General features: G+C 48.1%; 1 protein-coding gene and 1 non-coding gene across 3 annotated transcripts in view; both read right to left on the bottom strand.

Moving 5' to 3' along the window:
- LOC146867615 (prominin-1-A-like) overlaps positions 1–13,397 on the bottom strand; it is a 496,515-nt gene that overhangs the window by 269,187 nt on the left and 213,931 nt on the right. The window lies entirely within an intron of this gene.
- On the bottom strand, positions 10,380–10,598 carry LOC146867616 (small nucleolar RNA U3). The gene has a single exon (XR_014968637.1). It is a non-coding gene; the product is annotated as a small nucleolar RNA U3 (small nucleolar RNA).

The raw sequence follows: 13,397 nt of genomic DNA, 5'->3' as shown, positions 1-13,397 counted from the left end.
CCTCAACAAAGGCCTGTGAGCCTTGTCATGGCAGAAAAGTATTGTAGATGCTATCCATCTGGCAATGGTGGATTTTGTAACCGCCTTTCCCAGAGTAGTTTGGCCATAAGCCACGAATAATTGATCTGACTTTCTGAGGTTCTTTGTTTTCAGAAGATAGAATTTAAGACATCTCTTGATATCGAGAGAATGTAAGGCTCGTTCCACTGGGGTGGATGGATTAGGAAAGAAAGTCTTTAATGTCACTGGTTCATTAAGATGAAACTGTGAAGGCACCTTAGGGATAAACGTTGGATTAGTTTGGAGGTGCACGTAGTCTTGAGTGAAGCGTAGAAAAGGTTCCTTTACAGTAAACGCCTGAATTTCACTCACTCTTCGAGCTGATGTTAAAGCCAGAAGTAAAGCAACCTTCCATGTAAGGAATTTTAGGTCAGCCTTGTGGATGGGCTCGAATGGATGCTTCATTAACTGCATTAAGACTGTGTTGAGTTCCCATTCCGGTGGCGGAAGTTTGACCGGAGGAAACTCTCGGAATAGTCCTTTCATAAACTGTTTAATTAAAGAGGATGAACAAAGAGAAGGGCCCTGAGCACCCCTTCTGAATCTGGAAAGTGCAGCTAAGTGGACCTTGACTGAAGGGAAAGAAAGTCCAGATCTTGTCAGGTGTAACAAGTAAGGAAGGATCTTTTCTGCAGGATCATCCACCGGGTGCACCTGGTTTGCTTCACACCAGCAGCAAAACCGTTTCCATTTTAGACGGTAAGGTTTTATCGTGCTCTGAGCTCGTGATTTTGTTAATATATCCCTACAGTCCTGAGGGATATCCAGGTCCTTAAACTCTAAGAAGTCAGGAGCCATGCGTGTAAATGTAGGGACTGAGGGTCCGGGTGGAGAACCTGACCCCTGTTCCTTGACAGCATTGTGGGCGTCGGGCGAAGACTGATCGGCTGGTCCTGTGATAGCAATAGGAGCTCCTGAAACCAGTATTGGCGTGGCCATCTGGGTGCAATCAAGATGAGACGACAGCCCTCCAACTTCATCTTGCGTATGACCCTCGGTATCAGGGGTATTGGGGGAAAAGCGTAAGCACAAATCCCTGACCATCGCATGGACAGGGCATTCCCCCTTGAGCCCTGTTGATGGTATCTGCTGGCATAGAAGCGGCATTTCTTGTTCTCCTTCGTGGCGAACAAATCCAGCGGTGGTGTTCCCCAAGCTCTGAATATTCTGAGCACCTGAGCTTGCTCTAGCTCCCATTCGTGGCAATCTGATTGGGATCTGCTGAGCGTGTCCGCTAATGTATTGCAGAGACCTCTGACATGTTCTGCTCTGAGGGTTATGTTGTGGAGTGTGACCCATTCCCACAACTCCTGAGCTTCCGTGGACAAAGTTGCTGATCTTGTTCCTCCTTGTTTGTTCACGTAGAACATGCTGGTGGTATTGTCGGTTCGAATCAGAACCGAAGAACCTGCAATCCTTGGAAGGAAAGCTTGCAGAGACAGAAAAATTGCTCGCAATTCCAGACTGTTGATGTGTTTGTTTTTGTACTCTGGGGACCACTTCCCCTGTATCTGTAAATCTTGGAGATGACCTCCCCATCCTTCCATGGAAGCATCGGTAGTGAGGACAAAGTCTGGAATCTTCTGAATGAAAGTAAGCCCTTCTGATAAGTTGGGAATATGGGACCACCAACGTAGAGCGCTCTTCATGCCTGAAGTGACTCTGATGATGTCGTCGAAGGAGCCCATCACCTGCTGCCACTGAAGGTGTAACTCCTCCTGCAAGGGTCGCATGCGGAGCCGCGCCAGAGGAACGAGGTGTATTGCAGAGGAGCACATCCCTAGCAGCGACGCGAACATCCGGACAGAAACTGACTTTCTTTTGGAAATTCGGATTGCTAAGTTTTGAAGACGAACCTGCCGTTCGTGAGACAAGAATGCCTTGCAGCGGACGGTATCTAACAGCGCGCCCAGAAAAGGAAGGATCTGCCTTGGTTGTAATTGAGATTTGCTCCTATTGATCGTAAGCCCCAGAGAATGGAACAGACGAAGAGATGTTGTCACGGCAGTCTTGACTGATCTTTCCGAAGGACCCTTTATTAGCCAGTCGTCTAAATACGGAAAGACTTGGATTCCTGGGAGCGCAACACTGCTGATTGGTTCTGATGCTCCGTCCATCACCACCCCCTTTTGTACTGCCACTGGAGCTAGGCACTTCGTAAAGATCCTTGGGGCAGATTTTAACCCAAACGGGAGCACCTTGAACTGGTAATGGGCGCCAGCCACTGTGAAGCGAAGATACTTGCGATGCTTCGGATGTATTGGGATGTGAAAGTAAGCGTCTTCCATATCTAAGGAAGCTAGAAAATCTCCCTCGTTGAGGCAACCTAGAATTTCCGCCAGAGGGACCATGCGAAATCCCTGCTTCTTGAGGAATCTGTTCAGATTGCGAAGGTCTAAGATTGGGCGCCACTCCCCTGATTTCTTCTTGATGAGAAAAAAGCGGGAATAGAAACCTGTCCCCTTTTGAAGCGCAGGAACCTTCTCGATTGCGTTCTTGAGGAGCATTGTTAAAGCTTCTTTGAATAGTAAGTGAAGACGAGGGGGAGGGGGTCCCTTGGGTGGTTTGTTGGGTGGTTTGGTGACAAACTCTAAGGTATGACCGTTGTGAACCAGGTCCAGAACCCACTGGTCCGACGTAATTTCTTGCCACTTGGTCGCAAAAGTTGAAATTTTCGCACCCACAGGGAGGGGAAAAGGAGTGGAAGGCGCCCTGCAGAAATCATTGCTTCCGTGAGGTGTCTCTTCCCTGATTCTGCGATCTTTTTCGTCCGCCTTGACGAGAGAAACCAGATGTATTGGTCTGTCTGTAGGAAGACTGATATGATTGCCGATACTGAGGCTGGTACCTATTTTGTTGGGTATGATACCTTCCTCTGGAAGAAAATCCGCGGCCCCTTGCTCCTCTGAAGGTACCTCTTTTGTATTGCAAGGAGCCCAACGATCTTGCAGTATCAGTATCCGTTTTAATTGCTTGGAGTGCATCATCTATGTGTTTTCCAAACAATGATTCGCCATCATAGGCCATGTCCAATATTTTTGTCTGGACTTCTGGTCTGAACGTGGTAGCTTTCAGCCAACCCTGGCGCCTAAGAACCGCAGCCCCAGCCAACTGGCGAAAGTTAGTATTCGCAATATCCAGTGCGCAGTCGATAGTCTCTGAGGCTGCACGCTCACCCTCCAACAAAATCTTTCGAGCATCTTGCCTGTTATCCTCTGGGATGAAGTCGATAAAGCTTGCCATTTCTGACCACATCTGGCGGTCATAACGCCCTATTATCGCTAGGGAGTTGGCCGCCCTGATGGAAGCAGCTGCCATAGTTGAAAATGTTTTCCCAATTAGATCCAGTCGGCGTCCTTCCCTATCCGATGGTGTAGTGACCGGTGCTGCCGGATTCTTAGACTTTTGTTGGGCTGCCTGAGATATAACCGAGTCTGGACGCGGTTGACCAATGAGACAAGAGGGACTGTCGGCTGGAGCACGGTATTTTTTGTCAATCCGTGGAAGCACCGCTGGTACTGATGCCAGGTTTTTCATGATTTTAACCCCTTCTTTCCAAATATAGTCAATGATAGGGATAGCTCTCGTAACCTTCCTTGACTCCTCCTTAAAATCATGCAGAAAACAGTCAGACTGCTCAATGGTAACCGGCAAGTTGAACCTGGTCGCAGCTCGCTGCATAAGGTTATGGAACCCCCCTATATCTTCTGGAGGCGAATCAGATGGTAGAGGGGTAGGTGGCAAAGGCATAGGGATTATATATGAATCCCAAGGGTCTGCTGGGTCTGGCAACTCGCCCTCTTCGTATTCCTCCTCCGAGGTTGTATCCTGATGCGGGTCCTGTGGAGGATCAGGCAGTTGAGGCATTGGGGCTGGACCCTCAGGCAGAGGCAATGGGTCCGGCTGCGGCGCAGTCTGTGGAACCTGTGGAACGTTTGGCTGCGGTGGAAAACGCTGCTTATAATCTGCAAGCATGGCTTGTAGGTCTTGTATCAAAGTAGGAGGCAGATGTGACATCTCGTTCCTACGAGGTTGTGTGTAGCAGGGTCTATGATGCGGAACGACTATGTCTTCCTGATAGTAATGCCCTTGATAATTGTCATCATCCTCATCGTCCTCCTGACATTTGATGTGCAGTTCCGAAGGATGGCGAGCAACCCCAAAGGGCCCTTCGTCCTCGTCGTCCACATAATCATCATCGTCACACTGCACATATGTTTCCAGGAGATGCGAGGGAGTAAGCGTTGAAATGTCCTGCCTTTGAAAAGACTTTAGTTGAAAAGTCCTGGTGGAAACTGGAGTAGAGATCATCGTCGACGAGGTCGTCGTCGACGGGGCTGTGGTAGGCGGGATCGTCGACGGGATCGTCGACGGGATCGTAGATGGTGCTATCGTCGTCGACTGGCTCAACGTCGATGGAATCTTCGTCGACGAGCTCTTCGTCAACGGGCTCGACGCCGACGGGGTCTTCGTCGATGGAATCTTCGTCGACGAGCTCTTCGTCGACGAACTCGACGTCAACAGGCTTTTTAATGGCGGAATCGTCGACGGCGGTACTGCTGACTTCGTCGACGAGTACTTCGTCGACGACCCCTCGACGGCGGGCTTCTTTGAGAGGATAGTAATCTTCGTAGACATAATAGGAGAGGTAAGCGCCGTCGTCGTGAATGTTTGCGTCAATGAAGAAGCAGACGAGGTGACAGAAACTGAAGATTGAGAGTAAGCCAAAGATTTGGAAAGGCTTTTACTCACAGTTTGCTTGACTGTAGACTCCTGAGGAGAGTGCGCATCAGAAGTAGAATGATGCGATTTCTGACGCTTCTTCCCTTCGCTGGAAGAGCTGTCCTGCGATCTAGCTCTCTTGCTAGAAGTAGAGGCTTTGTCATCCTCCTCAGCCGAAGAGGATTTAAGCCACAAAAGCACTCTCGCCTCCCTATTCCTGAGAGTTTTTGTAGGGAAGGTGCGGCAAATCTTGCAATCTTTTGCCTCATGTTTAGGGTAGAGGCAGTAGATGCAGTCTACATGTTGATCATCAACATGGACTCTCTTCTTGGTGCAGGTCCTGCAGGATTTAAACAAGGCCTTCTTGTCTGACATGCTGAAGCAAGTTGAAAGAAAACTGAGAGGCACTAAGGGAGACTCACTTCCACACGACGTGCGGTGAAAATCTGAGGAGAACTGGCTCTGCTGAGAGGGTTCTAGAAGGGTGCTGGTGTCTGATTGGTTGTTACCAAATTCTTGGTTCTTTTTGCATAATGAGGTAGATAGGCTGCTAAGATACAGGCTTTTGGCCTTTTCTTTGGGCCTACTACTACTACTAGCATTTTGGCACTACTTTTTTATTTACCGGGGACTCCCGCCTCGGCGACGGGGAATGATTCAGGCATGTGAATCTATGAAAGATACCCCAATACTGGATAAGTGTCAGGTTTGCATTGCCTTTACAGTATGCTTTAGTGTGCATGAGTATATTGTCTGACCTAGCAGGTGTCCCTCGCCATGTCCCCCCCTGAGCAGGCGTGTGTGAATGCCAATGTATCGGAATATGTGTGGATCATTGATGCTCCAAGGAGATTGCGCTGCGATGTACGACATGATGTCATCCACATTGCACATTGGTTGGACGTTGATGGAGTGATAACACGTCCGGTTACGGAAGCTCTACTCATTGCCTGATGGTGGACATATGGGTCGTGTGTGCTATCCAGCCATTCATATCGCAATAGGGAACTGTGCAATCCTATATGAATGGAGTCTGGGTGGATTCCAATCCATTTGGGTTTTGGGGAGGCTGCTGTGGTCGTGGGTCTGAGTCATCATGGCAGCCAAGGAGATCATCTGAACACGTGAGTGGGAGCCTAGTGATACCCCTCCCACTACTGCCACTACCCCCTGGACACCTTTGGATGCAAGTAGGTGCAAGCAACATTACATCTGGACACAGGGACGGTGTTCATGGGTCCTCTGTGTTTGGCGCAGCATTCTTGTTTCCAATTAGGCTATGTGGTTGAGTTGTATCGCAGCGTTGCTCAAGTACTACTCATATATGTCCTCTTGGGTGTGTCACATCTGACTAATGCGCAGGCAGAAGCCCATCTCCTGGACTCTCCTCCTGCCCTGGCCTGCTGCATGGGTCCTCATCCTCCTATCACACAAGTAGAGTGACGCCTTTGTGAGCGTCCTCTATGGACTAATTCGTTGGTTGCAATGACCCTCACCAGCTCCATGTATTGTTTTCCACTTATTTAAAAAAAAAAAATATTTACCACCTGCTTATGTTTCTCCTTATTCTGCTCTTGCTAAATAGCGATTTTTGAGAAAATCGCTATTAGCGATTTTTGATGCATCCATTTGCGGGTAGATTCTGCGATTCCTTATTTGCTCCCGCTAATCTGGGTGCCGCTGATTCCGAATCGCTATATCTGGGATCCCGGTATTTGTGAGTCTGTAATTTTGCGATTTTCATGTTTTTCCTTGATGCATGGGGATTCGCTTGCATGCGCTCGCAATTAGTGATTCGCTTTTTTTGCGACCTGCTTTTGGCTTGATGCATGTGCCAGTATGTATTTATAAAAATATGTATTTATTATAGAATACTCTCTAGTACGTTCAAGTATCTCCCATAGGAGATAAACACTATGCACACAATACGTTAGCAAAGAAACACAATAAATAGCACAAAATATACAGTGGCCCCGGGAGGGACCAAACCATATACTAAGAAAGTGGTATAAGAACCACGACTCGAGTCCGGACAATGTCGAGAGGATGTAGAATTGCTGGAGACCCACAGAACCACCCAGAGTAAGTCGATAGGGGCCCCACAGAGAACGTGTGCAGTGTGTGAACACGACCGCATGCTCCGGACAAGTCTATTTACAAGTTGCAATTGGATTTCTAAAGATTAAGGACCCTTCCCAGTGGACCCTGGTAGAACCCTTGGAAGACAGAAGGTTGGAGAGCCACCCCACCTGTGGATACCCTAGTACCCATGTTACCTACACCAGGGAAGTCAGGTGCATACATGTGAAGTAGTGTCGGAAACCGCTGTCGAACCCAATGGAGAACTTCAGGAACGTGCAGCTGCTGGAAGAGGAGAAAGTGTCCTTGAGAATCCAAATGTGGATTTGTGAAGAGGAGTATCTGAAAGCAGAGGGGACAGAGTCTGTCACTCAGGCATGACCAGGAGACTTGGAAGACAAATGCCCTCCGATGTCGGGTGCTTCAGGGAAGATGATGATGACCTTGGCTCTGCAGCTGTGAGGACCAGGCAATGCTGAGGAAGACCAGGACCTGGATACGAGCTGTCCGATGCAGGACTTCAAGTGCGGAGGGGTCGGTGTTGGGTGGGAGCACCATCAAGCCTTGGCAAATTCACCTCATGCAGGAAACAAAGAAGGAGCAACGTTGGGACCAGTAAGGTCCAGGAGACTCACTAAAAGCAGGAGAGTCAGAGCAGGTGCCGAGCAATCAGGAGAGCCCAAAAGAAACAAGTGTGACCCTCAAATGGACCCACAGTCCGGTGGCACTGGAGTTGCGAGAGGACCTCCAGCAGCTCACCAAAAAGATGCAGGCCACGATGCACCCAATGTGGTGTGGCTGAAGATTCTGGTCACAAGAGGTGCTCAAGGTTTGGGCTACGTGAAGCCCAAAGATCTTCTTGGAAGGAAGCCAACAAGCCTTTGCAACTGCAGTGCACAGGGGTTCGGTTATTACAACCCCCACTAGGGATACTGGCCTCAAACTTGGTGAGAGGGTAGGGCAGGCCTCAGGAGCTGTGTAAATCCATGACCTGTGCTGCAGAGCTCAGGGAGTCCGGAGGAGCTCAGGATCTGCAGAACCGTTGACTTAGTTGCAGTACCTGCAAATGCAGGGGAGTGACTCCTTCACTCCAAGGGAGATTACTTCAGGTGTCTTTAATGCTTCACAGGCCTTGGACGGTTCCTGTATGATGCACAGGCACAGACGATGCAGCAGACTGGAAGGGAGACAAAGTCAGGCCCAAACAAAGTCCAGCAAAGTCCAGAGTGCCAAGACAGTAGAAGTGCAGTGGTGTCTGATCTGAATCTTATCTCACGACGAATCTAGGGACCTACACCCAGGTAAGCCCTCAAATACCCTACGGAAAGGGTTGGGAAGATTCAGGGGACCCTCCCAGGGCAGGATCTAGACAGGGGGAGCTTATTCTCATGTCCTTTGTCCAGTTTTGCGCCAGACCAGGAGTTAACAGCTCCCAGGACTGGTTTGAACTGGACTATGCACAGGGACACCAAATGTGCCCCTCATGCAGACTTTCTGGCACTGGCAAGTGCTCCCACCCAGCCCTAATACACTAAATCTAAATCCTGTCTGGGAGGTGGTCACACCTCCCTGTGGTAGGATGCCTATTGTGCTACCTTCGTCTGCTCGAGCTTGGCTCAGCAGCAGGAGGGCAGAAATGTGTCTCTGGTCGGCAACAACCATTTTGAGCTGTCCGGGTCTAGCAGGCTGGTACAGGGAACACTGAGAGCCTAACAGAGGGATCTCCCGGTGCTTGGAATCATACCTCCCACATGGTTTACGGTGTGGGGGTATGATTCCAACATGTTTGATACCAAACATGATAGGCTTTGTTGCAGCCATTTTGGAGATGTCCATCTAGTAATTACGCGGTGCCTCTCTATATTGTATATGGCTGATTTTTTGACAGCCTGGGAGAATGGACTCCGTAGGCTGCAGGGGGGTCCTGCTCATGCAGAGGCACCCCCTCACTTAGAACCAAGCACCCTGCCTTCAGGATTGTAAAGGCCTGCTATAGGGGTGACTTATAGGTTTTAAGTGCAGTGACCCTTAGATATAGTAAACCTATAACTTTAGTAAGTGGTGCAAGCACCAACTTACACAGGCTGCAATGGCAGGCCTGTAGTTCCATTTTGAACGGTCTCTCATGGGTGGTATAGTACATGCTTCAACCCATGGGAGACCTCTGGGGTACCTATGCGCTGGGTACATGGGTACCATATACTAGAGACTGACAAGGGTACCCCAATATCCAATCAGGGATGTACCTAGGTACTGAACACAACAGTTTAAGGAGAAAGCGGATAGACTGGGGTCCTTATTAGGAGGATCCCTGTCAGACTAGTCAAAAACAGCATCACATCAAGCAAAATGGGGGGTAACCATAGAAGCAGATCCTATTTTCCTACAATTACGTTTTTTTACCCAGATGCCTATTGTAAAATCTACCGAACCAGACAGCTCTTAAACTCTGGTAACATTATGCGCAGATCCTTCACGTGATAATTTTGCATATATCAAACTTCATTATGCATATACAAACCGTGAAGTCTGTAAAAGCATGCTGAACTGGCAAACAATTGCAGAAAGGCCCCATCACATAGGCGTGCACACCACAACAGAACTAGATGACTCTGAGGCGCCAGTACATCCAGGTGCTGCAATGAAGATGGGTGCACATTCCAGCAGATGTTGGAAGGACTACTCTTCGCAGTCGTTCGCGTGTGGAAAAGACTGTTCATTGGAAGCAAGTTGAGTGCTCAATGTACACTGCTCACTCCAATAATCCTAATCTCATACTCCTCAAAATCATCAATAACTGCCCCAATCTTGTCCCTTCTGTCTCCTTCCACTCAACTGCCACCTTGTAATTCTCCAGTGCCAACTGCTGGGCAGAGCATTGCCACTTTGCTTCCTCTCCAGCCCACTTCACAATGGAGTGGCCACAGATCCATATTTCTCTTTTCTTCTCTTCAGCTGGTGCCAACCCTATGAAAAAGAGAAAGATTAACCTACTGTTCCCTCCCCTCCTGTGCCTTCTGTCCTCATGTACCACCACATTTTGTTTGATGTCCAGCTCCTGAGTCTCTTCTCCTGACATTCCAGCTGAATTGCCTCTGTCACCACCCTCACCCTAAAATAGTCTCTCAAACTCCCCTTCAGGCCACTTCTTCAAGACACACAATTCCTGCCTGTGAAACACTCTGCACTCCTTTCTCATGCAGGTAGAAACTCCCGGACACACTACCCCTCAGATCCAGATAGTCTAAACAGGCCCTGACCTGGCAAATTTCGTTGTCAGCAGATCCGTTGAGATGTACCCACACCCCTTTCCCTCACTGATCCATTTTGCTCTAAGTCACCCTAATCTCCATGCCTTCCCTATGCACCCTCATATCCTGCATATCCAGTCCTTTGTACACCTTTGTTTCTACCACTTCCCACACCCTGAAAGCTCCAAATAACATCATCTTAAAGATGGTTTGAAATAAACTCCCTTCCCATGCGGACTTGCATGGCGCAGGATTTCCTCCAACAAGGCCACGGTAATGGAATTCCTCCTTTTGACTCATATCCCCAAAAACATTTTCCATAAAGATATACACCTGCTAACTTCCCTGCTATTGTTACTGAGTACAGTCACTTCACACTCAGAAGAGATCACTACAATTCTTCCTCTTGGTTAGCAAAGACCAGACACTTTCAAACACATTTCCTCAGTTAAAAACTATAGAAATTATCCCAGAAAGTATCATCTGAGGACAGTCCTTTCTCCACCATCGTCATTACAAATTGCCCCACATCCTCCTGTTGCCATTCCATGCCCACCCTGTCACTCTTTTTCCTACACTCTACACAAACTACATCTATGCCTGCTGTATGCTGTCCTCATGGATGCTGCCAGTAAACCTTCGATATGGGGTCTACTCATGTACAATTGACTGATATTTCGAATTTATTTACAAACGTCAAAGCTAAACAATACATGGAAAAAAATGAGCGAGCAAAACGTTACGGGTTGAGAGGAAATCAAAAGATTTCCTTACCACAGGCATGTGACTTAAAAGTGACTCTTGGTGAGAATATAAAAATACAATAGTCACAATATCAAAAGCATCTTATACTCCACATGTGTATCAAATGAAGGTTGCACCTACAGCCTCATCTTCTGCCAGCAACTTCCCAGGCATTTGTTTGATTGTCTAGCCCTGATGATGATCCCATAACCGTTGTTGGGGATCGCAACGCCCTCAACAACCACATCTTAAACTCCAACCTTCATTTGATACTTATGTGGAGTATAAGATCCTTTTGTTATTGTGACTATTGTATTTTTTTATTCTCACCAAGAGTAAACCTTCTGCCAACGTCTTGGTCTCATCTACCTACTTCCCACAGCCTGGCCAGTACTTGTTCTACACAATGTTCTGCAAAACATTCAGCTTCAGGCATCTCACAACCAGTAGCCATAACACTCATCGGTTAGGTGCTGTCATCCTATTGGTCACACTCGCCACTGCCTGGTTATCAAACATGAGCATCGCTTTCCTATTGGCCAACTCTCCCTCCCAAAGATTCAATGCCAATAGTAGTTGAAAAAATTCCAAGACCGAAATGCAGTGGTTTGCAATCAGCCTCCCGCTCTCTGCAAAATATTTTCTGTTCCAGTACACTCCAAATCCTCCTGCCCCTGATGCATCAGAGAAAATACTGACGTCCCGCTTATACAGGCTAAGGGCCAGCCACATCATCACTTCATTGTACTCATCAAAAATCTGCACCAGGTATGCAAATCCCTCCTCACTCCTCAATGATCAGTACTCTGTGATGGGGTTTAGAAGCCCCCATGGACAAAGCCAATCATCTACAGAACACCCTGGCCGGTAGAACCACTCTACAGAAAAAGTTCAGGTATCGCAAAACTGCTTTACCTCCCTCAACTCGCATGTGTCCCTTGTCGACATCGGCTGCAGCAGGCCATGCAACTCTGCTTACTCCTGTGTAATATGGAGACCGTAGCTAATGAGTCCAGTTTGATCCCCATGCATGTCAGGATCAAGGTAGACCCATCAGTCTTTTCTTTTTCAAGTTGCTGGCCACATGCTGCATCACTGTCATCAACCTTGTATATTTTCCAATGCTCTCTGCCCTCCACACAAATAGTAAGTCTTCCAAACAATGGATTACTTGCTCCGAACCTGCTACAGATTTTACCACCGATTCCAGGAAGGTACGCAAGCACTCAAATGCTGCACAAGAGAGTGAACACCCAAACAGCATTTCCGGTTGACAAAATATTGCTTCCCACACTGAATTCCTAGTAAGGAGAAGTCTGAGGGGTGAACTGGAAAATGTCGGAAAGCCAATTGGATGCCAGTCTTTCCCGTCTCTCCTCTCTTCCCACTCCTCCGCACCTTTGCCACCACCTTGTCCAGGCCTGTTTAGTTAGCTGAACACCCCTGCTTGTCCAATAAACCATTCACTGACCCCGTCCCCACTCCCAGGCCAAGACAAGTGGTGTATCAGCATGAAGTCTCCCGCTACCTTCTTAGGCACTATCCCACCTGGGGAAATAATCGGTTTGGGTACGTTGTAAATCCCGGAACGAACCCAACGTCCTGCATATCTCGATCTTCTTCTCCAGTTTGGCCTCCACCACAACTTCCATCCCCTTGGTTGAGTTCAAGTTGTCAGCTCAGCACTGGAACCACAATCCGTGATGTGATATACAGAAGTCTTCTGGAAACGTTCCTTTAACCGTGCTGCTGCTCGACTGTTTGGATAATTTGGAAACCACGAGGCCATTGTATATCGGCTCTTTTCTAGGACCCTCTTCTGCCCCTTTCCCCACCTTGCTGTCCCTGGCCCAAAAACACAATGCAATAATGGGTGTCTCCTGTGGCATCCTCAGCACTTGTGCCGAAATTAGCATTGAGGCCTTTAGCAGGCCCCTGTTTTTTTAATTCCAGCATGCTTCATTTGCTTTTGCCTTCCCTTGGTCCAACCCCCTGGGGTGGGTCTGTTTTAATAAGGGGTGTTGGGCAGGGGCAATATATTAACTGTGTGGGCTGTAGAAATTGACCTGGGCAGCCTACTGTACTGAAGCCACAGTTCATCATCTACCTCACCCCAACGTTTGCTGGATTCAGTCTCCTCCTGGCTTTTAACTCCAATCATATATTAGACAGGTCATTCAATCAAAACTGATATGGACTGACCTTATCAGGTCCATGTATTTGTACAATGATACACTACATTCAAGAAATTTCCAACTCATTTTGCTGGTGTGGATTGCAAAAGCTGCTGCCCACATGTCCATGGTGGTTGGTCCCTAGGTATCCTTGCCAATTCCCTTCCATCCGGTTTAGACCCCTCCTTGATGTGGGTTTCTATGTGGAACAACTTGAATATGTCCACATTTTTTCTTTTGTGCTTTGCCATCCCCGTGCCTTGTCACTTCCTTGCACCACAGCACTATCACTCACACATCACTGGGCACCACCCGACCCCATACCTCCAATGTTCTCCACTCACCCTTTGCCCCCTGTGACCCAACC

Source organism: Triturus cristatus, chromosome 1_2, assembly GCF_964204655.1.
Source record: "Triturus cristatus chromosome 1_2, aTriCri1.1, whole genome shotgun sequence".
Lineage (NCBI taxonomy): Eukaryota > Metazoa > Chordata > Amphibia > Caudata > Salamandridae > Triturus > Triturus cristatus.
This window is presented reverse-complemented; position numbering and strand designations above follow the sequence as displayed.